General features: G+C 41.0%; 5 non-coding genes and 1 pseudogene across 5 annotated transcripts; 5 read left to right on the forward strand and 1 right to left on the reverse strand.

Annotated features, from left to right (window-relative positions):
- Positions 1-1,181: 1,181 nt before the first annotated feature.
- Positions 1,182-1,345, forward strand: LOC135007108 (U1 spliceosomal RNA). Its single transcript, XR_010207163.1, has one exon. It is a non-coding gene; the product is annotated as a U1 spliceosomal RNA (small nuclear RNA).
- A 59-nt stretch (positions 1,346-1,404) lies between these two features.
- LOC135006956 (U5 spliceosomal RNA) lies at positions 1,405-1,521 on the forward strand. Its single transcript, XR_010207018.1, has one exon. It is a non-coding gene; the product is annotated as a U5 spliceosomal RNA (small nuclear RNA).
- A 274-nt stretch (positions 1,522-1,795) lies between these two features.
- LOC135006918 (U5 spliceosomal RNA) lies at positions 1,796-1,911 on the forward strand. Its single transcript, XR_010206982.1, has one exon. It is a non-coding gene; the product is annotated as a U5 spliceosomal RNA (small nuclear RNA).
- A 275-nt stretch (positions 1,912-2,186) lies between these two features.
- Positions 2,187-2,302, forward strand: LOC135006940 (U5 spliceosomal RNA). The gene has a single exon (XR_010207003.1). It is a non-coding gene; the product is annotated as a U5 spliceosomal RNA (small nuclear RNA).
- A 13,642-nt stretch (positions 2,303-15,944) lies between these two features.
- Positions 15,945-16,123, forward strand: LOC135007469 (U1 spliceosomal RNA; annotated as a pseudogene).
- Positions 16,124-18,193: 2,070 nt separating this feature from the next.
- LOC135007258 (U1 spliceosomal RNA) lies at positions 18,194-18,356 on the reverse strand. Its single transcript, XR_010207309.1, has one exon. It is a non-coding gene; the product is annotated as a U1 spliceosomal RNA (small nuclear RNA).
- Between the last annotated feature and the right edge of the window lie 8,208 nt (positions 18,357-26,564).

Below are 26,564 nucleotides of genomic sequence, written 5' to 3' on the forward strand. Positions count from 1 at the left end.
TGCAAAGGTACAATACAGCTTTTCCTTGCCGATATCTCTCTTTTGCAAAGAGATAGGCATTGGAAAATTCAGGGCTATAACGTGTAGGTGAAGCACTAATAGGAGGCTTTAAAATTTTCATTCTAGTGTCCTTCGTTTGGGAGAAAAATGCAAAGGTACAATACAGCTTTTCCTTGCCGATATCTCTCTTTTGCAAAGAGATAGGCATTGGAAAATTCAGGGCTATAACGTGTAGATGAAGCACTAACAGGAGGCTTTAAAATTTTCATTCTAGTGTCTTTCGTTTGGGAGAAAAATGCAAAGGTACAATACAGCTTTTCCTTGCCGATATCTCTCTTTTGCAAAGAGCTAGGCATTGGAAAATTCAGGGCTATAACGTGTAGATGAAGCACTAATAGGAGGCTTTAAAATTTTCATTCTAATGTCCTTCGTTTGGGAGAAAAATGCAAAGGTACAATACAGCTTTTCCTTGTCGATATCTCTCTTTTGCAAAGAGATAGGCATTGGAAAATTCAGGGCTATAACGTGTATATGAAGCACTAACAGGAGGCTTTAAAATTTTCATTCTAGTGTCTTTCGTTTGGGAGAAAAATGCAAAGGTACAATACAGCTTTTCCTTGCCGATATCTCTCTTTTGCAAAGAGATAGGCATTGGAAAATTCAGGGCTATAACGTGTAGATGAAGCACTAACAGGAGGCTTTAAAATTTTCATTCTAGTGTCTTTCGTTTGGGAGAAAAATCAGCTTGAATGCTTCAGGGGCTGGGGCATAGCCAACATGAGCCCCACACCGAAGGAGGGTGGAGGTGTTTAATGCAAACTAGGGGTCAGACAAGCGCCGCAAAAGGCCACCATGCCCTGCACGCCCCTTTTCTGTTTTCATATGCAGACGAGGGTTGAAGCCAACTTTGACCCACTGCTTGGATGACATCACCATATGCAAATCCATCTGCGGCAGGCCTTCCCCCAGGAATGCTTGCACTAGTTGTTGCATTTGGTTTGTTGTTTGGGGGTGCTTCAGTATTAGGCAGCCTTCTGCCCTCCCATGTTCATCTGAAAATATGTGTTCTCCCTGCAGTTGTTGTCCCCAGATGAGAGTTCCCTTGTGCTGCCTCAGTTGAATCTCCTTAACTTGACAGAGATGTGCCTGAGCAGCGGCCCTCCCCAGCTCTATCCCAAATCATACTTATTTTGCATAGGAGATACCATGGTCATGAAGATTATTCTCCCAGGGTGAGGTTCATTCATTGCATTCTGGGTATGCTGACCCCTGTGATTTCCCCAAATGTGGGAAACTCGACTGCTTTATTTGTGGTAGTGGGGGACTGTGTTTGTGTTTTCCTCTGGTCAGCTCTGGTAAAAGTCAGATTTCTTTGTTTCAGAGCCTTGTTCTTCTTTTGAGAGTTCCCTTGTGCTAGTTCTTCAGAACGAACAAATCTTTTGCCTTTTACTAAAGATTTCCGTGGAGAGGAGCAAAACTGAGTTTTATCTCAATTTTTGCATGCCCCGTCTTATTGGGGTTTCTTTTATCAGTTTAAAGATAGAACGAGTGTGCTTTAATGTAAGCTCATTTGCGTAGAAATGACAGTAAATGTTTGTTTCTTTTCAAACAGAACTTTCTTGACTATACTAATTGCTTGAAAGATCTGGGAGCACATGGAAAAGAGTACAAACCATGTTTATAGCAAGGGGAAGCCTGGTGAGAAATCTGCTTTCTTTCTTTCAAATTGGGTGCTCACTTTGAGCTGAATGAGGACTGCTGGCATGGCACTCAGGCGACAGGTAGAATCTTGGTCATGCTGTGGTTTCTCTTCAGAACGAACAAATCTTTCGCCTTTTACTAAAGATTTCCGTGGAGAGGAGCAAAACTGAGTTTTATCTCAATTTTTGCATGCCCCATCTTATTGGGGTTTTATTTTATTGGTTTAAAGATAGAACGAGTGTGCTTTAATGTAAGCTCATTTGCATAGAAATGACAGTAAATGTTTGTTTCTTTTCAAACAGAACTTTCTTGACCACACTAATTGTTTGAAAGATCTGGGAGCACATGGAAAAGAGTACAAACCATGTTTATAGCAAGGGGAAGCCTGGTGAGAAATCTGCTTTCTTTCATTCAAATTGGGTGCTCACTTTGAGCTGAATGAGAACTGCTGGCATGGCACTCAGGCGACAGGTGGAATCTTGGTCATGCTCTGGTTTCTCTTCAGAACTAACAAATATTTCGCCTTTTATTAAAGATTTCCGTGGAGAGGAGCAAAACTGAGTTTTATCTCAATTTTTGCATGCCCCATATTATTGGGGTTTCTTTTATCAGTTTAAAGACAGAACGAGTGTGCTTTCTTGTTAGCTTTAATGTAAGTTTATTTGCATAACAATGACAGTAAATGTTTGTTTCTTTTCAAACAGAACTTTCTTGACCATGCTACTTGCTTGAAAGATCTGGGAGCACATGGAAAACAGTACAAACCATGCAGTATCACAAGAGCCTTTATTTGATCTTTCATGAAGATAGAGCAGAATTGAGGACACGTCAACAATTTCTGCCGAAGGTGGTTCATCTTTCCACATGGTGCCTTTGGCCACTGACACCTTCGTTGAGTCAAAGTCTCTGGCTGTGGTCAGAACTTTGAAAATTTATGTCACCAGAACGGTTCAGATTAGGAAAACAGAGGCTCTGTTTGTCCTGTATGCTCCCAACATGATTGGGTGTCCTGCTTCCATGCAGACCATTATGCGCTGGATCTGTGGTAAAATTCAGCATGCTCATTCCACGGCAGGATTGCCGTTACTGAATTAGGTAAAGACCCATTCTACTAGAAAGGTGGGTTCATCCTGGGCAGCTGGTCGGGGAGTCTCGGCATTGCAACTTTGCCGAGCAGCTATTTAGTAAACACTTTTGCTAAGTTTTACAAGTTTGATACCTTGGCTGATGATAACCTCAAGTTGGGTCATTCGGTGCTGCAGAGTCGTACGCACTCTCCCACCCGTTCAAGAGCTTTGGTATAACCCCATGGTTCTTAATGTGACCCCAGCATCCTCTAGGTCGTATGAGAAAATAGGATTTTAATACCTACCGGTAAATCCTTTTCTCTTAGTACGTAGAGGATGCTGGGCACCCGTCCCAGTCCATAGTGTGTCTGCAGTTATTACTTGTGGTTATACACATGTTGTGTTACGGTTCTGGTCAGCTTTTTGCTGCAATTGTTCATGCCGTTGGCTTGTGTTCTGTTGAATGCCACGTTCTGCGGCATGCTTAAGGTGTGAGCTGGTAAGATGCTCACCTTAGTTTAACAATAAATCCTTTCCTCGAAATGTCCGTCTCCCTGGGCACAGTTCCTATAACTGGAGTCTGGAGGAGGGGCATAGAGGGAGGAGCCAGTTCACACCCTTTGAAAGTCTTAAAGTGCCCATGTCTCTTGCGGATCCCGTCTATACCCCATGGTTCTTAATGTGACCCCAGCATCCTCTACGGACTAAGAGAAAAGGATGCCCTTGTGTACTATCCTGACTTCTCCTCCCGTCTGCTTACTTTGTGCCTTCCAACGCACAATGCGAACTACAGGTGGTGCTGCAGGGCCCACACCCTTTTACTTGCCTTACAGAGCAGCTCTGGAGCTGTTACAGTGCCCAGCTGCTGCAAGAAATCAGCATGAATGCTTCAGGGGATGGGGCATGGCCAACATGAGCCCCACACCAAAGGAGGGTGGGGGTGTTTAATGCGAACTAGGGGTCATCCAAGCACTGCAAAAGGCCGCCATGCCCTGCATGCCCCTTTTCTCTTTTTATATGCAGATGAGGGTTCCAGCCAACTTTGGCCCACTGCTTGGATGACATCACCGTATGCAAATCCGTCTGCTGCAGACCTTCCCCCAGGAATGCTGTTACTAGTTGTTGGATATGGTTTGATATTTGATGGTGCTTCAGTATTAGGCAGCCTTCCGCCATCCCATGTTCATCTGAAAAGATGTGGTCTCCCTGCAGTTGTTGTCCCCAGACGAGAGTTCCCTTGTGCTTCCTCAGTTGAATCTCCTTAACTTGACGGGGGAGGGGCTGCCCGAGCTGCCACCCTCCCCAGCCCTATCCCAACTCATACTTATTTTACATATTAGATCTCTTGATCATGAAGATTGTTCTCACAGGGTGAGGTTCATCCATTATATTTTAAAATAGGAAGGTACAAATTACATATTTGAATTGCATCTATGTGCTGGATTCAAATGTCCCCCCCCTTCCTTTCTCAATTGTGCCCGTCAGCAGCTATTCTAAGGTTGCTGCCAATGGGTGTGACACATTAATTTCTTCTGTGGGGTACACTGGACTCCACAAGGATTCACATTGGGGTGTAGAGTAGGATCTTGATCTGAGGCACCAACCGGCTCAAAGCTTTTGACTGTTCCCAAGAAGCTCAGTGCATTCTCCTCTATAACCCCGCTTCCATGAACAGGGAGCTCAGTTTGTAGTTGGTGCCTTCAGTAGTAGGCCAATTAACAGGGGCCTGCCTCAGGCAGCCTATTCTTAGCTATTAATTTTGACAAGAAAAGAAGAACTTGTTTTATGAGAATCTACAAGGGCTGCAGCAGGCTAGGTCTAATAGACATCTTTACTGCAGCTTCATCACTCCCAGCGGCGCTATATACTCCCGTGCCCTGGTTGCTGGGTCACTGCAGCGGAGGCTCCGGTTTCATCCTAAGGTCAGTCACACACACACCACCCTTCCGGATCACGAGGCCGCTGATGAAGGGGAGCGAGGCCGTAGGGGGTGGGCCGTGTGCGCACTGCGGTGGACACTGATTACTGGGCAGCCGCTCCACTAGCCACCAGGTACAGTTAAGGAGCACAGGTCTGGGGGTTTTTCTCCTATATTAACCCAATTTTGTACTGCCCGCAGCGCATTGTGATAGGTAATAGGGCCTGATTCAGGTTGGATTGCAATCACAATAAGCGATCCAACTGCAAAAATTGCTAAGAGCATACGCATGTGCCTGCATTTTCTGCGGCACCCCGCAGAGAATGTGATCGCCTCTGCCTGTCAATCGGGGTGGGGAAGGGGGGGAGAGGTGGGTCAGCAACACTCCATTTCCAAGTCAGGGATGGAGCGGTGCGGGGGCAAGGCTTCAAAATGGGGTCTGCAACGGAGGAGACACAGGGGGCGTGGTCACAGCGGCTGTATGACATCACATTCAGCCGCTGTGATCACAAAAATGGTGGCGGCTTCCTGCGCGCACATACAGTCTGCACCAGCAGGAGCCTACACCATTTTTTATGATCACGCTGAACTGCAGTGCGACTGCAATTACAGCATGGTCAAGAAGGGAGGCGTCATGCTGGGTGGCCATGCCCTGTCACTGTGCAGGAGCCAGCACCGCTCACACACTAGTCCCCGGGTGCAGCCCCCAACCCCCGGGACACCCGGAGCAACAAAATGTAGATTCAGGCCACCAGGCCACGCCCCTACCTATGAAACCATGCCTCCTTTTTACCATTGCGCTGCTTATCTGCGCGCACTGCATTACAATCTCCCTCGCCACCTCTCTGTGTGTCACCAGTGATAGTGACACCTCTGCCATGCTTGTAGCAGCTGGTCCTAAGATCTACGCCTCAAACCCTGAGTGTTTGCCCTTGTGACTTGTTGATCATCATAGCGAAGCAGATGCTTACAGAAAACTGCAGGGGCTTAGATTGAAAATAAAAAAATTGATGGGTATAAGGTAGAGAGGAGCGGGTTCGGTTCTCCGAGAACCGAATTCCCCACGAACTCCACGTGGTTTACACTGGTCCGAGGCAGGCTCGGTTGTTCCCGCCTGACTCGGAAAACCTGAACAAGGGAAAATGTCATCATCCCGCTGTCGGATTCTCGCGAGATTCGGATTCCATATAAAGAGCTGCGCGTTGCTGCCATTTTTACTCGTGCATTGAAGAGAGAGCGGAGAGGACGTGGCTATGTTCTCTCAGTGGAAATCTCAATATCAGTGCTCAGTATCAGTGGTTACTTATTGCTGCTCAGTAATACTAGTAGTGTGTCTCTCCTGCTCAGTGTCAGTTCTCAGTAGTATCCTCATCAGTGCTCAGTATCACTGCTCATTGTCTTGTGCTGCATTGTGGTGCTCAGCATACTACAGTACATTACTAATAGTCCAGTGCTGCATCTTGCTGCTCAGTGTCAGTTCTAGTATCCTCATCAGTGCTCACTATCACTGCTCATTGCATTGTGGTGTTCTGTATACTACAATAACATAGTAATATAGTAACATAGTTTTTGAGGTTGAATAGAGGCAAATTGCCCATCGTGTTCAACCTGTTTTAAGTTGTGATGATTCTACATACTTGCTGAATAATGTTTTATGACTAGTTAGCTACTATAACTCATGTTACCCCCGGATTAACCATGTTGATATTTTAAGTATTATAACCTTGGATAGCTTTTTCATTCAGAAATGTATCCATTCCTTTTTTAAATCCAATTACAGAGTCCGCCATTACCACCTTCCCTGGCAGGGAATTCCACATCCTGATTGCCCTAACAGTGAAGAAACCTTTCCTCCATTGCGTTCTGAACTTTCCTCCAGTCGCAGCGAGTGACCACGTGTTCTTTTAATAAATAATTCCTCTGATAACTCTTTATGTATCTTTACATATTTGAAGATATTAATAATATCTCCTCTTAGGCACCTCTTTTCTAGTGTATAAATATTCAGCCTAGTAAGTCTTTCCTTATAGTCCAGTACTTTTAGGCCTTTAATCAATTTAGTCTTCAGGATCTCTTACACTTCCATGAGCAGCAGAGTAGTGCAATGGAAGCATGCTGGGCCCATAACCCAGAGGTCGATTGATCGAAACTATCCTCTGCTATGTGCATTTTTTTTTTTATAATTAAAGTAATCAAAAACTGGGATTGATATTTTGGCTCTTTTATTTTTACTTAAAGTACAATAACTTTTATCATTTTAATTTGTTTTAATAGTATATTGACAGCATTGTTTTCTTTAAAAAATCCACTTAATTTTCTTTACCCTATTACTGAAATGGTAATTGACAAAAACAAACTACATTGTCACCAGAAGAGCAATGCAAAATGTACAAGTGATATATGAAAATCATCTTCCATCTTGAATTTCAATGATGCATTGGGACAACAATTTGTGAGAAACATCTTCACCCACAAAGAAAGATTTTCTTAATTCCTTACCTGTGTGCTGATTAGATATCACCTTGTTTTCACATTAAACAGACTTCCCCGTGAGGAAGCAGCAAGGATGCAGTGACGTTTCCTGGTGTCAACCTGTATTATTTCAGTAGACATTGAAATGAGGATGCATCTTTGATGCCTTTCCAATGAAGCAAGTTTATTTCAGTAATAGGTGAAAAACCATTCCTACAAAGGTGTTAATCAGAGACTTGGCTTTGTGGACACTTTTCAGAGAGCAAATTTGTTAGCATAAACATAAAATCAGAAAATGAAGAGCTGTTTAATCACTCAATTGGACTTTTCTGCCAGCATATTTTTTTTCTCTGCAACCCACTGCTAAATTGTGCTTCCTAGCTGTTTTTTTATAAAATCACTTAATCAAATCTAACTCTGATTACATCAGAGAAGGCCAGGTACCCTACACCATAAGGGGGGTTTTTGAAATTTTGACTTGTCTACTTAAAGATCACCAAAATCTGATTACAAGGTCAATTACATCCCTGGGTGGGATTGAACCACCAACCTTTTGGTTAATAGCCAAACATGCTAACCGATTGCGCCACAGAGACACCTTGCAAAAGTCAATACTGAAAAAGGCTAATAATCATTCATCTAGAACGTTTCCTAGAAAAACTTTAAAAAGTCAATAATCTGGAGAATTTTTGTAAGAAACACATTGGTACTTTCCCATGATGAGTGAGTGCTTCAGGATTTCTTGCACTTACATGGGCTATTAACCAAAAGGTTGGTGGTTCAATCCCACCCAGGGATGTAATTGACCTTGTCATCAGATTTTGGTGATCTTTAAGTAGACAAGTCAAAATTTCAAACCCCCTCTTATGGTGTAGGGTACCTGGCCTTCTCTGACGTAATCAGAGTTAGATTTAATTAAGTGATTTTATAAAAAACAGCTAGGAAGCACAATTTAGCAGTGGGTTGCAGAGAAAAAAATAACATTTTAAACCTACCGGTAATTTTTTTTTCTCGTAGTCCGTAGAGGATGATGGGGACTCCGTAAGGACCATGGGGGATAGACGGGCTCCGCAGCAGACATGGGCACTTTAAGAAAGACTTTAGATCTGGGTGTGCACTGGCTCCTCCCTCTATGCCCCTCCTCCATACCTCAGTTAGAGAAACTGTGCCCAGAGGAGACAGACAGTTCGAGGAAAGGATTTTTGTTAATCCAAGGTCAAGATTCATACCAGCCACACCAATCACACCGTATAACTTGTGATATACTACCCAGTTAACAGTATGAATCAAATCTAACTCTGATTACATCAGAGAAGGCCAGGTACCCTACACCATAACAGGGGTTTTCGAAATTTTGACTTGTCTACTTAAAGATCAACAAAATCTGATTACAAGTTCAATTACGTCCCTGGGTGGGATTGAACCACCAACCTTTTGGTTAATAGCCGTACACACTAACTGATTGCGCCACAGCGAAACTTTGCAAAAGTACATACTGACAAAGGCTAATAAGCATTCATCTAGAACGATTCCTAGAAAAACTTTAAAAAGTCAATAATCTGGAGAGTTTTTGTAAGATGTTTCTTCCAGCAACCAATGAAGAAACACATTGGTACTTTCGCATGATGAGTGAGTGCTTCAGGATCTCTTGCACTTACATGTGCAGCAGAGTACTGTAATGGAAGCATGCTGGGTCCATAACCCAGAGGTAGGCAGATTGAAACTATCCTCTGCTAAATGACTTGTCTACTTAAATATTACCAAAATTTGATGACAAGGTCAATTACGTCCCTGGATGGGATTGAACCACCAACCTTTTGATTAATAGTTGAACACACTAACCGATTGCGCCACAGAGACACTTTGCAAAAAGTACATACTGACAAAGACTAATAAGCATTCATCTAGAACGTTTCCTAGAAAAACTTTAAAAAGTCAATAATCTGGAGAGTTTTTGTAAGATGTTTCTTCCAGCAACCAATGAAGAAACACATTGGTACTTTCCCATGATGAGTGAGTGCTTCAGGATCTCTTGCACTTACATGTGCAGCAGAGTACTGCAATGGAAGCATGCTGGGCCCATAACCCAGAGGTAGGCAGATTGAAACTATCCTTTGCTATATGCATTTTTTTTTTGTTCATTAAAGTAATCCAAAACTGGGATTGATATTTTAGCTTTTATTTTTACTTAAAGTACAATAACTTTTACCATTTTAATTTGTTTTAATAGTATATTGACAGTGTTGTTTTCTTTCAAAAATCCAATTAATTTTCTTTACCCGATTATTAAAATGGTAATTGACAAAAACAAACTACATTGTCACCAGAAGAGCAATACAAAATGTACAAGTGATATATTAAAATCATCTTTCCAGCTTGAATTTCAATGATGCATTGGGGCAACGATTTTGTGAGAAACATCTTCACCCTTAAATAAAGATTTTCTTTATTCCTTACCTGTGTGCTAATTAGATATCACCTTGTTTTCACATTAAACAGACTTCCACATGAGAAAGCAGCAAGGATGCAGTGGCGTTAATGTTTCCTGGTGTCAACCTGTATTATTTCAGTAGATATTGAAATGAGGATGCATCTTGCTGCCTTTCCAATGAAGCAAGTTTAATTTAGTAATAGGTGAAAAACCATCCCTACAAATATGTTAATCAGATACTTGGCTTTGTGGACACTTTTCAGAGAACAAATTAGTTAGCATAAAAATAAAGCCAGAAAATGAAGAGCTGTTTAATCACTCAATTGGATTTTTCTGCCAGCATATTTCTTTTTCTCTGCAACCCACTGCTAAATTGTGCTTCCTAGCTGTTTTTTTATAAAATCACTGATTCAAATCTAACTCTGATTACATCAGAGTAGGCCAGGTACCCTACACCATAAGAAGGGGGTTTGAAATTTTGACTTGTCTACTTAAAGATCACCAAAATCTGATAACAAGGTCAATTACATCGTTGGGTGGGATTGAACCACCAACCCTTTGATTAATAACCAAACACACTAACCGATTGCGCCACAGAGACACTTTACAAACATACATACTGACAAAGGCTAATAAGCATTCATCTAGAACGTTTCCTAGAAAAACTTTAAAAAGTCAATAATCTGGAGAGTTTTTGTAAGATGTTTCTTCCATCAACCAACGAAGAAACACATTGGTACTTTCCCATGATGAGTGAGTGCTTCAGGATCTCTTGCACTTACATGTGCAGCAGAGTACTGCAATGGAAACATGCTGGGCCCATAACCCAGAGGTAGGCAGATTGAAACTATCCTCTGCTATATGCATTTTTTTTTGTTAAAGTAATCCAAAACTGGGATTGATATTTTTGCTCTTTTATTTTTACTTAAAGTACAATAACTTTTACCATTTTAATTTGTTTTAATAGTATATTGACAGTATTGTTTTCTTTCAAAAATCCACTTAATTTTCTTTACCCTATTATTAAAATGGTAATTGACAAAAACAAACTACATTGTCACCAGAAGAGCAATACAAAATGTACAAGTGATATATTAAAATCATCTTTCCAGCTTGAATTTCAATGATGCATTGGGGCAACGATTTTGTGAGAAACACCTTCACCCTTAAATAAAGATTTTCTTAATTCCTTACCTGTGTGCTAATTAGATATCACCTTGTTTTCACATTAAACAGACTTCCACATGCGAAAGCAGCAAGGATGCAGTGGCGTTTATGTTTCCTGGTGTCAACCTGTATTATTTCAGTAGACATTGAAATGAGGATGCATCTTGCTGCCTTTCCAATGAAGCAAGTTTAATTCAGTAATAGGTGAAAAACCATTCCTACAAAGGTGTTAATCAGAGACTTGGCTTTGTGGACACTTTTCAGAGAGCAAATTTGTTAGCATAAACATAAAATCAGAAAATGAAGAGCTGTTTAAACAGCTACTGCCTGAGGGTCTCTTGACCTGGTGCAATACCTCTGTAGCTTTTTGTTGAGGCGGGACGCCATCATGTCTATCTGGAACAGTCCCCACCGACTTGCAATCTGTGCGAAGACTTCCTGATGGAGTCCCCACTCTCCTGGATGTAGGTCGTGTCTGCTGAGGAAGTCTGCTTCCCAGTTGTCCACTCCCGGAATGAACACTGCTGACAGTGCGCTTACATGATTCTCCGCCCAGCGAAGAATTCTGGTGGCTTCCGCCATCGCCACTCTGCTCCTTGTGCCGCCTTGGCGGTTTACATGAACTACTGCGGTGACGTTGTCTGACTGGATCAGAACTGGTTGGTCGCGAAGTAAGGTCTCCGCTTGACATAGGGCGTTGTATATGGCCCTTAGCTCCAGGATGTTGATGTGAAGACAAGTCTCCTGACTTGACCAAAGACCTTGGAAATTTCTTCCCTGTGTGGCTGCTCCCCAACCTCGGAGGCTCGCGTTCGTGGTCACCAGGATCCAGTCCTGAATGCCGAACCTGCGGCCCTCTAGAAGGTGAGCACTCTGCAGCCACCACAGGAGAGATACCCTGGCCCTGGGGGACAGGGTGATCAACTGATGAATCTGTAGATGTGACCCGGACCACTTGTCCAGTAGGTCCCATTGCAAGATCCTCGCATGGAACCTGCCGAAGGGAATGGCCTCGTATGATGCCACCATCATTCCCAGGACTCGAGTGCAGTGATGCACTGACACCTGTTTTGGTTTCAATAGGTTCCTGACCAGAGTCATGAGTTCCTGGGCCTTTTCTATCGGAAGATAAACCCTTTTCTGGTCCGTATCCAGAATAATGCCCAAGCAAAGTCAGACGAGTCGTAGGAACCAACTGCGACTTCGGGATATTGAGAATCCAGCCGTTTTGCTGTAACACCTTCAATGAAAGTTATACGCTGTTCAGCAACTGCTCTCTTGATCTCGCTTTTATGAGGAGATCGTTCAAGTACGGGATAATTGTGACACCTTGCTTTCGCAGGAGCACCATAATTTCCGTCATTACCTTGGTGAAAATTCTCGGAGAAAATTCTGGAGAGACCAAACGGCAACGTCTGAAATTGGTAATGACAATACTGTACCGCAAATCTTAGGTACGCCTGATGAGGTGGATAAATGAGTACATGAAGGTATGCATCCTTTATGTCCAGAGATATCATAAAATCCCCCCCTTCTAGGCTGGCGATGACCGCTCTTAGCGATTCCATCTTGAACTTGAACCTTTTCAAGTATAGGTTCAGGGATTTTAAATTTAATATGGGTCTGACCAAACCGTCCGGTTTTGGGACTACAAACAGGGTCGAATAATTTCCCTTTCCTTGTTGAAGCAGGGGAACCTTGACCACCACCTGTTGAAGATACAATTTGTGAATTGCATTTAACACTATCTCCCTTTCCTGGGGAGAAGATGGTAGGGCCGATTTGAAAAACCGGCGAGGAGGCACCTCTTCGAATTTCAGCTTGTAACCCTGAGAAACAATTTCTATTGCCTAGGGATCCACCTGCGAATGAACCCAGATGTGGCTGAAAACACGAAGACGTGCCCCCAACTGGGCGGACTCCTTTAGCGGAGCCCCAGCGTCATGCGGTGGATTTTGTAGAGGCCGGGGAGGACTTCTGTTCCTGGGAACTAGCTGTGTTGTGCAGCTTCTTCCCTCTGCCCTTACCTCTGGCAAGAAAGGACGCACCTCGTACTTTCTTGTTTCTCTGTGATCGAAAGGACTGCATTTGATAATGTGGTGCTTTCTTAGGCTGTGAGGGAATATAAGGCAAAAAATTTGATTTACCAGCTGTAGCTGTGGAGACAAGGTCCGAGAGACCTTCCCCAAACAATTCCTCACACCTGTAAGGTAAAACCTCCATATGCCTTTTTGAGTCGGCATCACCTGTCCATTGCCGGGTCCATAGGACTCGTCTAGCAGAAATCGACATAGCGTTTATTCTAGAACCCAGTAGACTAATGTCACTTTGAGCATCTCTCATATATAGGACAGCATCTTTTATATGCCCTATGGTCAATAACATAGCATCCTTATCTAGGGTCTCAATCTCTGCTGATAAGGTATCTGTCCATGCTGCCACCGCGCTACAACCTCGGCCGACGCAATTGCCGGTCTGAGTAAGGTACCAGAATGTGTGTAAATGGACTTTAGGGTAACCTCCTGCTTGCGGTCAGCAGGGTCCCTGATGGTAGCCGTATCCTGGGATGGCAGCGCTACCTTTTTGGATAAGCGTGTCAATGCTTTATCCACCCTAGGGGAGGATTCCCACCGTATCCTGTCCATTGGCGGGAAAGGATACGCCATAAGAATCCTTTTGGGAATCTGCAGCTTTTTGTCTGGAGATTCCCAAGCTTTTTCACATAATTCGTTCAACTCATGTGAGGGGGGAAAGGTTATCTCAGGTTTCTTTCCCTTATACATGTGTACCCTCGTGTCAGGGACAGGGGACTCTGTGATGTGCAAAACATCTTTTATTGCAATAATCATATATCGAATACATTTAGCCAATTTTGGTTGTAACTTTGCATCATCGTAGTCGACACTGGAGTCAGAATCTGTGTCGGTATCTGTGTCAACTATTTGGGATAGTGGGCGCTTTTGAGACCCCGAAGGTCCCTGCGACATAGGGACAGGCATGGGTTGACTCCCTGACTGTTCCCTAGCTTCAGCTTTGTCTAATCTCTTGTGTAATAAGTTTACATTAGCACTTAAAACATTCCACATATCCATCCAGTCAGGTGTCGGCGTTGTCGATGGAGACACCACATTAATTTGCTCCTGCTCCTCTCTAGGAGAGCCTTCTACCTCAGACATGTCGACACACGTGTACCGACACACCATACACTCAGGGAATCCTCTTATCTGAGGACAGTTCCCCAACAAGGCCCTTTGGAGAGACAGAGAGAGAAAGTATGCCAGCACACACCCCAGCGCTATATGACCCAGGAAAAAAACACAATCATTTTATGTTTACCCAGTAGCGCTGTATTTCCATATATATATGCGCCTAATTATGTGCCCCCTCTTCTTTAAGACCCTCTTTCTACCGTGGTATAAGCAGGGGAGAGTCCATGGAGCTTCCCCTCAGCGGTGCTGTGGAGAAAATGGCGCTGGGGAGTGCTGAGGGAGAAGCCCCACCCCCTCAGCGACGGGCTTCTGTCCCGCTCAAATAGCCCCCCCCCTTAAAAAAATGGCGGGGGCTCTTATATATATATACAGTGCCTAGCTGCATATATATTTATTTTGCCAAAGAGAGGTCTATATTGCTGCCCAGGGCGTCCCCCCTGCGCCCTTCACCCTTACACTGACTGCCGTGTGTGAGGTGTATGGGAGCAATGGAGCACAGCTTTACTGCTGTGCGTTACCTCAGTGAAGATCATGAAGTCTTCCGCCGCCTCTGAAGTCTTCTTTTCTTCTCATACTCACCCGGCTTCTATCTTCCGGCTCTGCGAGGGGGACGGCGGCGCGGCTCTGGGACGGACGGCGAGGGTGAGACCTGCGTACCGATCCCTCTGGAGCTAATGCTGTACAGTAGCCTAAGAAGCAGAGCCTATCAACTCACAGAAGTAGGTGTGCATCTCTCCCCTCCGCCCCTCGATGCAGGGAGTCTGTTGCCAGCAGGCTCCCTGAAAATAAAAAAATCTAACAAATATACTTTCTGTCAGGAAACTCAGGAGAGCTCCCTGAAAAGCACCCAGTCTCCTCTGGGCACAGTAGTAAACTGAGGTCTGGAGGAGGGGCATAGAGGGAGGAGCCAGTGCACACCCAGATCTAAAGTCTTTCTTAAAGTGCCCATGTCTCCTGCGGAGCCCGTCTATCCCCCATGGTCCTTACGGAGTCCCCAGCATCCTCTAGGACGTAAGAGAAAAATTATGCTGGCAGAAAAATCCAATTGAGTGATTAAACAGCTCCAGAGCTGCTCTGTAAGGCAAGTAAAAGGGTGTGGGCCCTGCAGCACTACCTGTAGTTTGCATTGTGCATTGGAAGCCTAGTTTGCTGTCTGTTTCCACTTCTTTTTTCTTGATCCCCTCCCGTCTATACCCTTGTGCACTATCCTGACTTCTCCTCCCGTCTGCTTACTTTGTGCCTTCCAATGCACAATGCAAACTACAGGTAGTGCTGCAGGGCCCACACCCTTTTACTTGCCTTACAGAGCAGCTCTTGAGCTGTTACAGTGCCCAGCTGCTGCAAGAAATCAGCGTGAATGCTTCAGGGGCTGGGGCATGGCCAACATGAGCCCCACACCGAAGGAGGGTGGGGGTGTTTAATGCGAACTAGGGGTCTTGCACAATGCAAACTACAGGTAGTGCTGCAGGGCCCACACCCTTTTACTTGCCTTACAGAGCAGCTCTGGAGCTGTTACAGTGCCCAGCTGCTGCAAGAAATCAGCTTGAATCCTTCAGGGGCTGGGGCATAGCCAACATGAGCCCCACACCGACAGAGGGTGGAGGTGTTTAATGCGAACTAGGGGTCATCCAAGTGCCGCAAAAGGCCGCCATGCCCTGCACGCCCCTTTTCTCTTTTCATATGCAGACGAGGGTTGAAGCCAACTTTGACCCACTGCTTGGATGACATCGCCATATGCAAATCCATCTGCTGCAGGCCTTCCCCCAGGAATGCTTGCACTAGTTGTTGCATTTGGTTTGTTGTTTGGGGGTGCTTCAGTATTAGGCAGCCTTCTGCCCTCCCATGTTCATCTGAAAATATGTGTTCTCCCTGCAGTTGTTGTCCCCAGATGAGAGTTCCCTTGTGCTGCCTCAGTTGAATCTCCTTTACTTGACAGAGATGTGCCTGAGCAGCGGCCCTCCCCAGCCCTATCCCAAATCATACTTATTTTGCATAGGAGATACCATGGTCATGAAGACTGTTCTCCCAGGGTGCGGTTCATTCATTGCATTCTGGGTATGCTGACCCCTGTGATTTCCCCAAATGTGGGAAACTCGACTGCATTATTTAATGCGAACTAGGGGTCATCCAAGCACCGCAAAAGGCCGCCATGCCCTGCATACCCCTTTTCTCTTTTCATAAGCAGACGAGGTTTGAAGCCAACCTTGACCCACTGCTTGGATGACATCACTTGCTGCCTTTCCAATGAAGCAAGTTTAATTTAATAATAGGTGAAAAACCATCCCTACAAAGGTGTTAATAAGATACTTGGCTTTGTGGACACTTTTCAGAGCACAAATTTGTTAGCATAAAAATAAAGCCAGAAAATGAAGAGCTGTTTAATCACTCAATTGGATTTTTCTGCCAGCATATTTCTTTTTCTCTGCAACCCACTGCTAAATTGTGCTTCGTGGCTGTTTTTTTTATAAAATCTAACTCTGATTACATCAGAGAAGGCCAGGTACCCTACACCATAACAGGGGTTTTCGAAATTTTGACTTGTCTACTTAAAGATCACCAAAATCTGATAACAAGGTCAATTACGTCCCTAGGTGGGATTGAACCACCAACCTTTTGGTTAACAACTGAACACGCTAACTGTTTGTGCCTCAGAGACACTTTGCGAAAGTACATACTGACAAAGGCTAATAAGCATTCATCTAGAACGTTTCCTAGAAAAACTTGAAAAAGTCAATAATCTGGAGAGTTTTTGTAAGATGTTTCTTCCATCAACCAATGAAGAAACACATTGGTACTTTCCCATGATGAGTGAGTGCTTCAGGATCTCTTGCACTTACATGTGCAGCAGAGTACTGTAATGGAAGCATGCTGGGTCCATAACCCAGAGGTAGGCAGATTGAAACTATCCTCTGCTATATGCATTGTTTTTTGTTAATTAAAGTAATCCAAAACTGGGATTGATATTTTTGCTCTTTTATTTTTACTTAAAGTACAATAACTTTTACCATTTTAATTTGTTTTAATAGTATATTGACAGTATTGTTTTCTTTCAAAAATCCACTTAATTTTCTTTACCCTATTATTAAAATGGTAATTGACAAAAACAAACTACATTGTCACCAGAAGAGCAGTACAAAATATACAAGTGATATATTAAAATCATCTTTCCAGCTTTAATTTCAATGATGCCTTGGTGCAACAATTTTGTGAGAAACATCTTCACCCATAAAGAAAGATTTTCTTAATTCCTTACCTGTGTGCTGATTAGATATCACCTTGTTTTCACATTAAACAGACTTCCCCATGAGGAAGCAGCAAGGATGCAGTGACGTTTATGTTTCCTGGTGTCAACCTGTATTATTTCAGTAGACATTGAAATGAGGATGCATCTTGCTTCCTTTCCAATGAAGCAAGTTTAATTCAGTAATAGGTGGATAATCATTCCTACAAAGGTGTTAATCAGAGACTTGGCTTTGTGGACACTTTTCAGAGAGCAAATTTGTTAGCATAAACATAAAATCAGAAAATGAAGAGCTGTTTAATCACTCAATTGGACTTTTCTGCCAGCATAATTTTTTTTCTCTGCAACCCACTGCTAAATTGTGCTTCCTAGCTGTTTTTTATAAAATCACTTAATCAAATCTAACTCTGATTACATCAGAGAAGGCCGGGTACCCTACACCATAAGAGGGGGTTTGAAATTTTGACTTGTCTACTTAAAGATCACCAAAATCTGATAACAAGGTCAATTACGTCCCTGGGTGGGATTGAATCACCAACCTTTAGGTTAATAGCCATACACACTGACTGATTGCGCCACAGCGACACTTTGCAAAAGTACATACTGACAAAGGCTAATAAGCATTCATCTAGAACGTTTCCTAGAAAAACTTTAAAAAGTCAATAATCTGGAGAATTTTTGTAAGAAACACATTGGTACTTTCCCATGATGAGTGAGTGCTTCAGGATCTCTTGCACTTACATGGGCTATTAACCAAAAGGTTCCCACCCAGTGATGTAATTGACCTTGTGATCAGATTTTGGTGATCTTTAAGTAGACAAGTCAAAATTTCAAACCCCCTCTTATGGTGTAGGGTACCTGGCCTTCTCTGACGTAATCAGAGTTAGATTTAATTAAGGTGCGCAAGGACATAGAAGGGAGCGGTTTAAGAAAAGAGAAGTGGAAACAGACAGCAAACTAGGCTGGAGAGAGACCTGAGACAAAGAGATCTGAATTATACGAGAGCCGACCAGGGGAAACACAAATTATGCAGTCAAGTTTCCCACATTTGGGGAAATCGCAGGAGCAGCACACCCAGAGTGCAATGGGTGAGCCTTGCCCTGGGAGAAGCACCTTCATGATCATAGTATCTCACCTGGCAGGTAAGTAGGAGTTGGGCTAGTGCTGGGGAGGGTCGCTGCTCGGGTACGCCCCTGTCAAGTGAAGGAGATCCAACTGAGGCAGCACAAGGGAACTCTCGAAAGAAGAACAAGGCTAGAGGAAGATCTGAGACAAAGAAATCTGACTTTTACCAGAGCTGACCAGAGGAAAGCACAAACACAGTCCCCCACTACCACCAGGAAACATTAACGCCACTGCATCCTTGCTGCTTTCTCATGTGGAAGTCTATTTAATGTGAAAACAAGGTGCTATCTAATTAGCACACAGAAAAGAAAATTAAGTGAATTTTTGAAAGAAAACAATACTGTCAATATACTATTAAAACAAATTAAAATGGTAAAAGTTATTGTACTTTAAGTAAAAATAAAAGAGCAAAAATGTCAATCCCAGTTTTGGATTACTTTAATTAACAAAAAAAATGCATATAGCAGAGGGTAGTTTCAATCTGCCTACCTCTGGGTTATGGACCCAGCATGCTTCCATTACAGTACTCTGCTGCACATGTAAGTGCAAGAGATCCTGAAGCACTCACTCATCATGGGAAAGTACCAATGTGTTTCTTCATTGGTTGATGGAAGAAACATCTTACAAAAACTCTCCACATTATTGACTTTTTAAAATGTTTCTAGGAAACGTTCTAGATGAATGCTTATTAGCCTTTTTCAGTATATGCTTTTGCAAAGTGTCGCTGTGGCGCAATCAGTTAGTGTGTAAGGCTATTAACCAAAAAGTTGGTGGTTCAATCCCACCCAGGGACGTAATTGACCTTGTTATCAGATTTTGGTGATCTTTATGTAGACAAGTAAAAATTTCAAACCCCCTGTTATGGTGTAGGGTACCTGGCCTTCTCTGATGTAATCAGAGTTAGATTTGATTCAGTGATTTTATAAAAAACAGCTAGGAAGCACAATTTAGCAGTGGGTTGCAGAGAAAAAGAAATATGCTGGCAAAAAAATCCAATTGAGTGATTAAACAGCTCTTCATTTTCTGGCTTTATTTTTATGCTAACAAATTTGTTCTGTGAAAAGTGTCCACAAAGCCAAGTCTCTGATTAACACCTTTGTAGGGATGGTTTTTCACCTATTACTAAATTAAACTTGCTTCATTGGAAAGGCAGCAAGATGCATCCTCATTTCAATATCTACAGAAATAATACAGGTTGACACCAGGAAACATTAACGCCACTGCAAACTTGCTGCTTTCTCATGTGGAAGTCTGTTTAATGTGAAAACAAGGTGATATCTAATTAGCACACAGGTAAGGAATTAAGAAAATCTTTATTTAAGGGTGAAGATGTTTCTCACAAAATCGTTGCCCCAATGCATCATTGAAATTCAAGCTGGAAAGATGATTTTAATATATCACTTGTACATTTTGTATTGCTCTTCTGGTGACAATGTAGTTTGTTTTTGTCAATTACCATTTTAATAATCGGGTAAAGAAAATTAATTGGATTTTTGAAAGAAAACAATACTGTCAATATACTATTAAAACAAATTAAAATGGTAAAAGTTATTGTACTTTAAGTAAAAATAAAAGAGCAAAAATATCAATCCCAGTTTTGGATTACTTTAATTAACAAAAAAAAATGCATATAGCAGAGGATAGTTTCAATCTGCCTACCTCTGGGTTATGGACCCAGCATGCTTCCATTACAGTACTCTGCTGCACATGTAAGTGCAAGAGGTCCTGAAGCACTCACTTATCATGGGAAAGTACCAATGTGTTTCTTCATTGGTTGATGGAAGAAACATCTTACAAAAACTCTCCACATTATTGACTTTTTAAAATGTTTCTAGGAATCGTTCTAGATGAATGCTTATTAGCCTTTGTCAGTATGTACTTTTGCAAAGTGTAGCTGTGGCGCAATCAGTTAGTGTGTAAGGCTATTAACCAAAAGGTTGGTTGTTCAATCCCACCCAGGGACTTAATTGACCTTGTTATCAGATTTTGGTGATCTTTAAGTAGACAAGTCAAAATTTCAAACCCCCTGTTATGGTGTAGGGTACCTGGCCTTCTCTGATGTAATCAGAGTTAGATTTGATTCAGTGATTTTATAAAAACAGCTAGGAAGCACAATTTAGCAGTGGGTTGCAGAGAAAAAGAAATATGCTGGCAAAAAAATCCAATTGAGTGATTAAACAGCTCTTCATTTTCTGGCTTTATTTTTATGCTAACAAATTTGTTCTCTGAAAAGTGTCCACAAAGCCAAGTCTCTGATTAACACCTTTGTAGGGATGGTTTTTCACCTATTACTAAATTAAACTTGCTTCATTGGAAAGGCAGCAAGATGCATCCTCATTTCAATGTCTACTGAAATAATACAGGTTGACACCAGGAAACATTAACGCCACTGCATCCTTGCTGCTTTCGCATGTTGAAGTCTGTTTAATGTGAAAACAAGGTGATATCTAATTAGCACACAGGTAAGGAATTAAGAAAATCTTTATTCAAGGGTGAAGGTGTTTCTCACAAAATCGTTACCCCAATGCATCATTGAAATTCAAGCTGGAAAGATGATTTTAATATATCACTTGTACATTTTGTATTGCTCTTCTGGTGACAATGTAGTTTGTTTTTGTCAATTACCATTTTAATAATAGGGTAAAGAAAATTAAGTGGATTTTTGAAAGAAAACAATACTGTCAATATACTATTAAAACAAATTAAAAAGGTAAAAGTTATTGCACTTTAAGTAAAAATAAAAGAGCAAAAATATCAATCCCAGTTTTGGATTACTTTAATTAACAAAAAAAAATGCATATAGCAGAGGATAGTTTCAATCTGCCTACCTCTGGGTTATGGGCCCAGCATTTTTCCATTGCAGTACTCTGCTGCACATGTAAGTGCAAGAGATCCTGAAGCACTCACTCATCATGGGAAAGTACCAATGTGTTTCTTTGTTGGTTGATGGAAGAAACATCTTACAAAAACTCTCCAGATTATTGACTTTTTAAAGTTTTTCTAGGAAACGTTCTAGATGAATGCTTATTAGCCTTTGTCAGTATGTGCGTTTGTAAAGTGTCTCTGTGGCGCAATCTGTTGGTGTGTTTGGTTATTAATCACAGGGTTGGTGGTTCAATCCCACGCAGGGATGTAATTGACCTTGTTATCAGATTTTGGTGATCTTTAAGTAGACAAGTCAAAATTTCAAACCCCCTTCTTATGGTGTAGGGTACCTGGCCTACTCTGATGTAATCAGAGTTAGATTTGAATCAGTGATTTTATAAAAAAAACAGCTAGGAAGCACAATTTAGCAGTGGGTTGCAGAGAAAAAGAAATATGCTGGCAGAAAAATCCAATTGAGTGATTAAACAGCTCTTCATTTTCTGGCTTTATTTTTATGCTAACGAATTTGTTCTCTGAAAAGTGTCCACAAAGCCAAGTATCTGATTAACATATTTGTAGGGATGGTTTTTCACCTATTACTAAATTAAACTTGCTTCATTGGAAAGGCAGCAAGATGCATCCTCATTTCAATATCTACTGAAATAATACAGGTTGACACCAGGAAACATTAACGCCACTGCATCCTTGCTGCTTTCTCATGTGGAAGTCAGTTTAATGTGAAAACAAGGTGATATCTAATTAGCACACAGGTAAGGAATTAAGAAAATCTTTATTTAAGGGTGAAGATGTTTCTCACAAAATCGTTGCCCCAATGCATCATTGAAATTCAAGCTGGAAAGATGATTTTAATATATCACTTGTACATTTTGTATTGCTCTTCTGGTGACAATGTAGTTTGTTTTTGTCAATTACCATTTTAATAATCGGGTAAAGAAAATTAATAGGATTTTTGAAAGAAAACAATACTGTCAATATACTATTAAAACAAATTAAAATGGTAAAAGTTATTGTACTTTAAGTAAAAATAAAAGCTAAAATATCAATCCCAGTTTTGGATTACTTTAATGAACAAAAAAAAAATGCATATAGCAAAGGATAGTTTCAATCTGCCTACCTCTGGGTTATGGGCCCAGCATGCTTCCATTGCAGTACTCTGCTGCACATGTAAGTGCAAGAGATCCTGAAGCACTCACTCATCATGCGAAAGTACCAATGTGTTTCTTCATTGGTTGCTGGAAGAAACATCTTACAAAAACTCTCCAGATTATTGACTTTTTAAAGTTTTTCTAGGAAACGTTCTAGATGAATGCTTATTAGTCTTTGTCAGTATGTACTTTTCGCAAAGTGTCTCTGTGGCGCAATCGGTTAGTGTGTTCAGCTATTAATCAAAAGGTTGGTGGTTCAATCCCGTCCAGGGACGTAATTGACCTTGTGATCAGATTTTGGTAATATTTAAGTAGACAAGTCAAAATTGCAAACCCCCTCTTATGGTGTAGGGTACCTGGCCTTCTCTGATGTAATCAGAGTTAGATTTGATTAAGTGATTTTATAAAAAAACAGCTAGGAAGCACAATTTAGCAGTGGGTTGCAGAGAAAAAGAAAAATGCTGGCAGAAAAATCCAATTAAGTGATTAAACAGCTCTTCATTTTCTGGCTTTATTTTTATGATTACAAATTTGTTCTCTGAAAAGTGTCCACAAAGCCAAGTATCTGATTAACATCTTTGTAGGGATGGTTTTTCACCTATTACTAAATTAAACTTGCTTCATTGGAAAGGCAGCAAGATGCATCCTCATTTCAATATCTACGGAAATAATACAGGTTGACACCAGGAAACATTAACGCCACTGCATCTTTGCTGTTTTCTCATGTGGAAGTCTGTTTAATGTGAAAACAAGGTGATATCTAATTAGCACACAGGTAAGGAATTAAGAAAATCTTTATTTAAGGGTGAAGATGTTTCTCACAAAATCGTTGCCCCAATGCATCATTGAAATTCAAGCTGGAAAGATGATTTTAATATATCACTTGTACATTTTGTATTGCTCTTCTGGTGACAATGTAGTTTGTTTTTGTCAATTACCATTTTAATAATCGGGTAAAGAAAATTAAGTGGATTTTTGAAAGAAAACAATACTGTCAATATACTCTTAAAACAAATTAAAATGGTAAAAGTTATTGTACTTTAAGTAAAAATAAAAGAGCAAAAATATCAATCCCAGTTTTGGATTACTTTAATTAACAAAAAAAAATGCATATAGCAGAGGATAGTTTCAATCTGCCTACCTCTGGGTTATGGACCCAGCATGCTTCCATTACAGTACTTTGCTGCACATGTAAGTGCAAGAGGTCCTGAAGCACTCACTTATCATGGGAAAGTACCAATGTGTTTCTTCATTGGTTGATGGAAGAAACATCTTACAAAAACTCTCCACATTATTGACTTTTTAAAATGTTTCTAGGAATCGTTCTAGATGAATGCTTATTAGCCTTTGTCAGTATGTACTTTTGCAAAGTGTAGCTGTGGCGCAATCAGTTAGTGTGTAAGGCTATTAACCAAAAGGTTGGTTGTTCAATCCCACCCAGGGACTTAATTGACCTTGTTATCAGATTTTGGTGATCTTTAAGTAGACAAGTCAAAATTTCAAACCCCCTGTTATGGTGTAGGGTACCTGGCCTTCTCTGATGTAATCAGAGTTAGATTTGATTCAGTGATTTTATAAAAACAGCTAGGAAGCACAATTTGGCAGTGGGTTGCAGAGAAAAAGAAATATGCTGGCAGAAAAATCCAATTGAGTGATTAAACAGCTCTTCATTTTCTGGCTTTATTTTTATACTAACTAATTTGTTCTCTGAAAAGTGTCCACAAAGCCAAGTATCTGATTAACATATTTGTAGGGATGGTTTTTCACCTATTACTAAATTAAACTTGCTTCATTGGAAAGGCAGCAAGATGCATCCTCATTTCAATATCTACTGAAATAATACAGGTTGATACCAGGAAACATTAACGCCACTGCATCCTTGCTGCTTTCTCATGTGGAAGTCTGTTTAATGTGAAAACAAGGTGATATCTAATTAGCACACAGGTAAGGAATTAAGAAAATCTTTATTTAAGGGTGAAGATGTTTCTCACAAAATCGTTGCCCCAATGCATCATTGAAATTCAAGCTGGAAAGATGATTTTAATATATCACTTGTACATTTTGTATTGCTCTTATGGTGACAATGTAGTTTGTTTTTGTCAATTACCATTTTAATAATAGGGTAAAGAAAATTAAGTGGATTTTTGAAAGAAAACAATACTGTCAATATACTATTAAAACAAATTAAAATGGTAAAAGTTATTGTACTTTAAGTAAAAATAAAAGCTAAAATATCAATCCCAGTTTTGGATTACTTTAATGAACAAAAAAAAAAATTCATATAGCAAAGGATAGTTTCAATCTGCCTACCTCTGGGTTATGGGCCCAGCATGCTTCCATTGCAGTACTCTGCTGCACATGTAAGTGCAAGAGATCCTGAAGCACTCACTCATCATGCGAAAGTACCAATGTGTTTCTTCATTGGTTGCTGGAAGAAACATCTTACAAAAACTCTCCAGATTATTGACTTTTTAAAGTTTTTCTAGGAAACGTTCTAGATGAATGCTTATTAGTCTTTGTCAGTATGTGCTTTTTGCAAAGTGTCGCTGTGGCGCAATCAGTTAGTGTGTAAGGCTGTTAACCAAAAGGTTGGTGGTTCAATCCCACCCAGGGACTTAATTGACCTTGTTATCAGATTTTGGTAATATTTAAGTAGACAAGTCAAAATTGCAAACCCCCTCTTATGGTATAGGGTACCTGGCCTTCTCTGATGTAATCAGAGTTAGATTTGATTAAGTGATTTTATAAAAAAACAGCTAGGAAGCACAATTTAGCAGTGGGTTGCAGAGAAAAAGAAAAATGCTGGCAGAAAAATCCAATTGAGTGATTAAACAGCTCTTCATTTTCTGGCTTTATTTTTATGATTACAAATTTGTTCTCTGAAAAGTGTCCACAAAGCCAAGTATCTGATTAACATCTTTGTAGGGATGGTTTTTCACCTATTACTAAATTAAACTTGCTTCATTGGAAAGGCAGCAAGATGCATCCTCATTTCAATATCTACGGAAATAATACAGGTTGACACCAGGAAACATTAACGCCACTGCATCTTTGCTGTTTTCTCATGTGGAAGTCTGTTTAATGTGAAAACAAGGTGATATCTAATTAGCACACAGGTAAGGAATTAAGAAAATCTTTATTTAAGGGTGAAGATGTTTCTCACAAAATCGTTGCCCCAATGCATCATTGAAATTCAAGCTGGAAAGATGATTTTAATATATCACTTGTACATTTTGTATTGCTCTTCTGGTGACAATGTAGTTTGTTTTTGTCAATTACCATTTTAATAATCGGGTAAAGAAAATTAATTGGATTTTTGAAAGAAAACAATACTGTCAATATACTATTAAAACAAATTAAAATGGTAAAAGTTATTGTACTTTAAGTAAAAATAAAAGAGCAAAAATATCAATCCCAGTTTTGGATTACTTTAATTAACAAAAAAAAATGCATATAGCAGAGGATAGTTTCAATCTGCCTACCTCTGGGTTATGGACCCAGCATGCTTCCATTACAGTACTCTGCTGCACATGTAAGTGCAAAAGATCCTGAAGCACTCACTCATCATGGGAAAGTACCAATGTGTTTCTTCATTGGTTGATGGAAGAAACATCTTACAAAAACTCTCCACATTATTGACTTTTTAAAATGTTTCTAGGAATCGTTCTAGATGAATGCTTATTAGCCTTTGTCAGTATGTACTTTTGCAAAGTGTCGCTGTGGCGCAATCAGTTAGTGTGTAAGGCTGTTAACCAAAAGGTTGGTGGTTCAATCCCACCCAGGGACTTAATCGACCTTGTTATCAGATTTTGGTGATCTTTAAGTAGACAAGTCAAAATTTCAAACCCCCTGTTATGGTGTAGGGTACCTGGCCTTCTCTGATGTAATCAGAGTTAGATTTGATTCAGTGATTTTATAAAAACAGCTAGGAAGCACAATTTAGCAGTGGGTTGCAGAGAAAAAGAAATATGCTGGCAGAAAAATCCAATTGAGTGATTAAACAGCTCTTCATTTTCTGGCTTTATTTTTATGCTAACAAATTTGTGCTCTGAAAAGTGTCCACAAAGCCAAGTATCTGATTAACACCTTTGTAGGGATGGTTTTTCACCTATTATTAAATTAAACTTGCTTCATTGGAAAGGCAGCAAGTGATGTCATCCAAGCAGTGGGTCAAAGTTGGCTTCAAACCTCGTCTGCTTATG

The sequence above is a fragment of the Pseudophryne corroboree genome, unplaced genomic scaffold (assembly GCF_028390025.1).
Source record: "Pseudophryne corroboree isolate aPseCor3 unplaced genomic scaffold, aPseCor3.hap2 scaffold_218, whole genome shotgun sequence".
Taxonomy (NCBI): Eukaryota; Metazoa; Chordata; class Amphibia; order Anura; family Myobatrachidae; genus Pseudophryne; species Pseudophryne corroboree.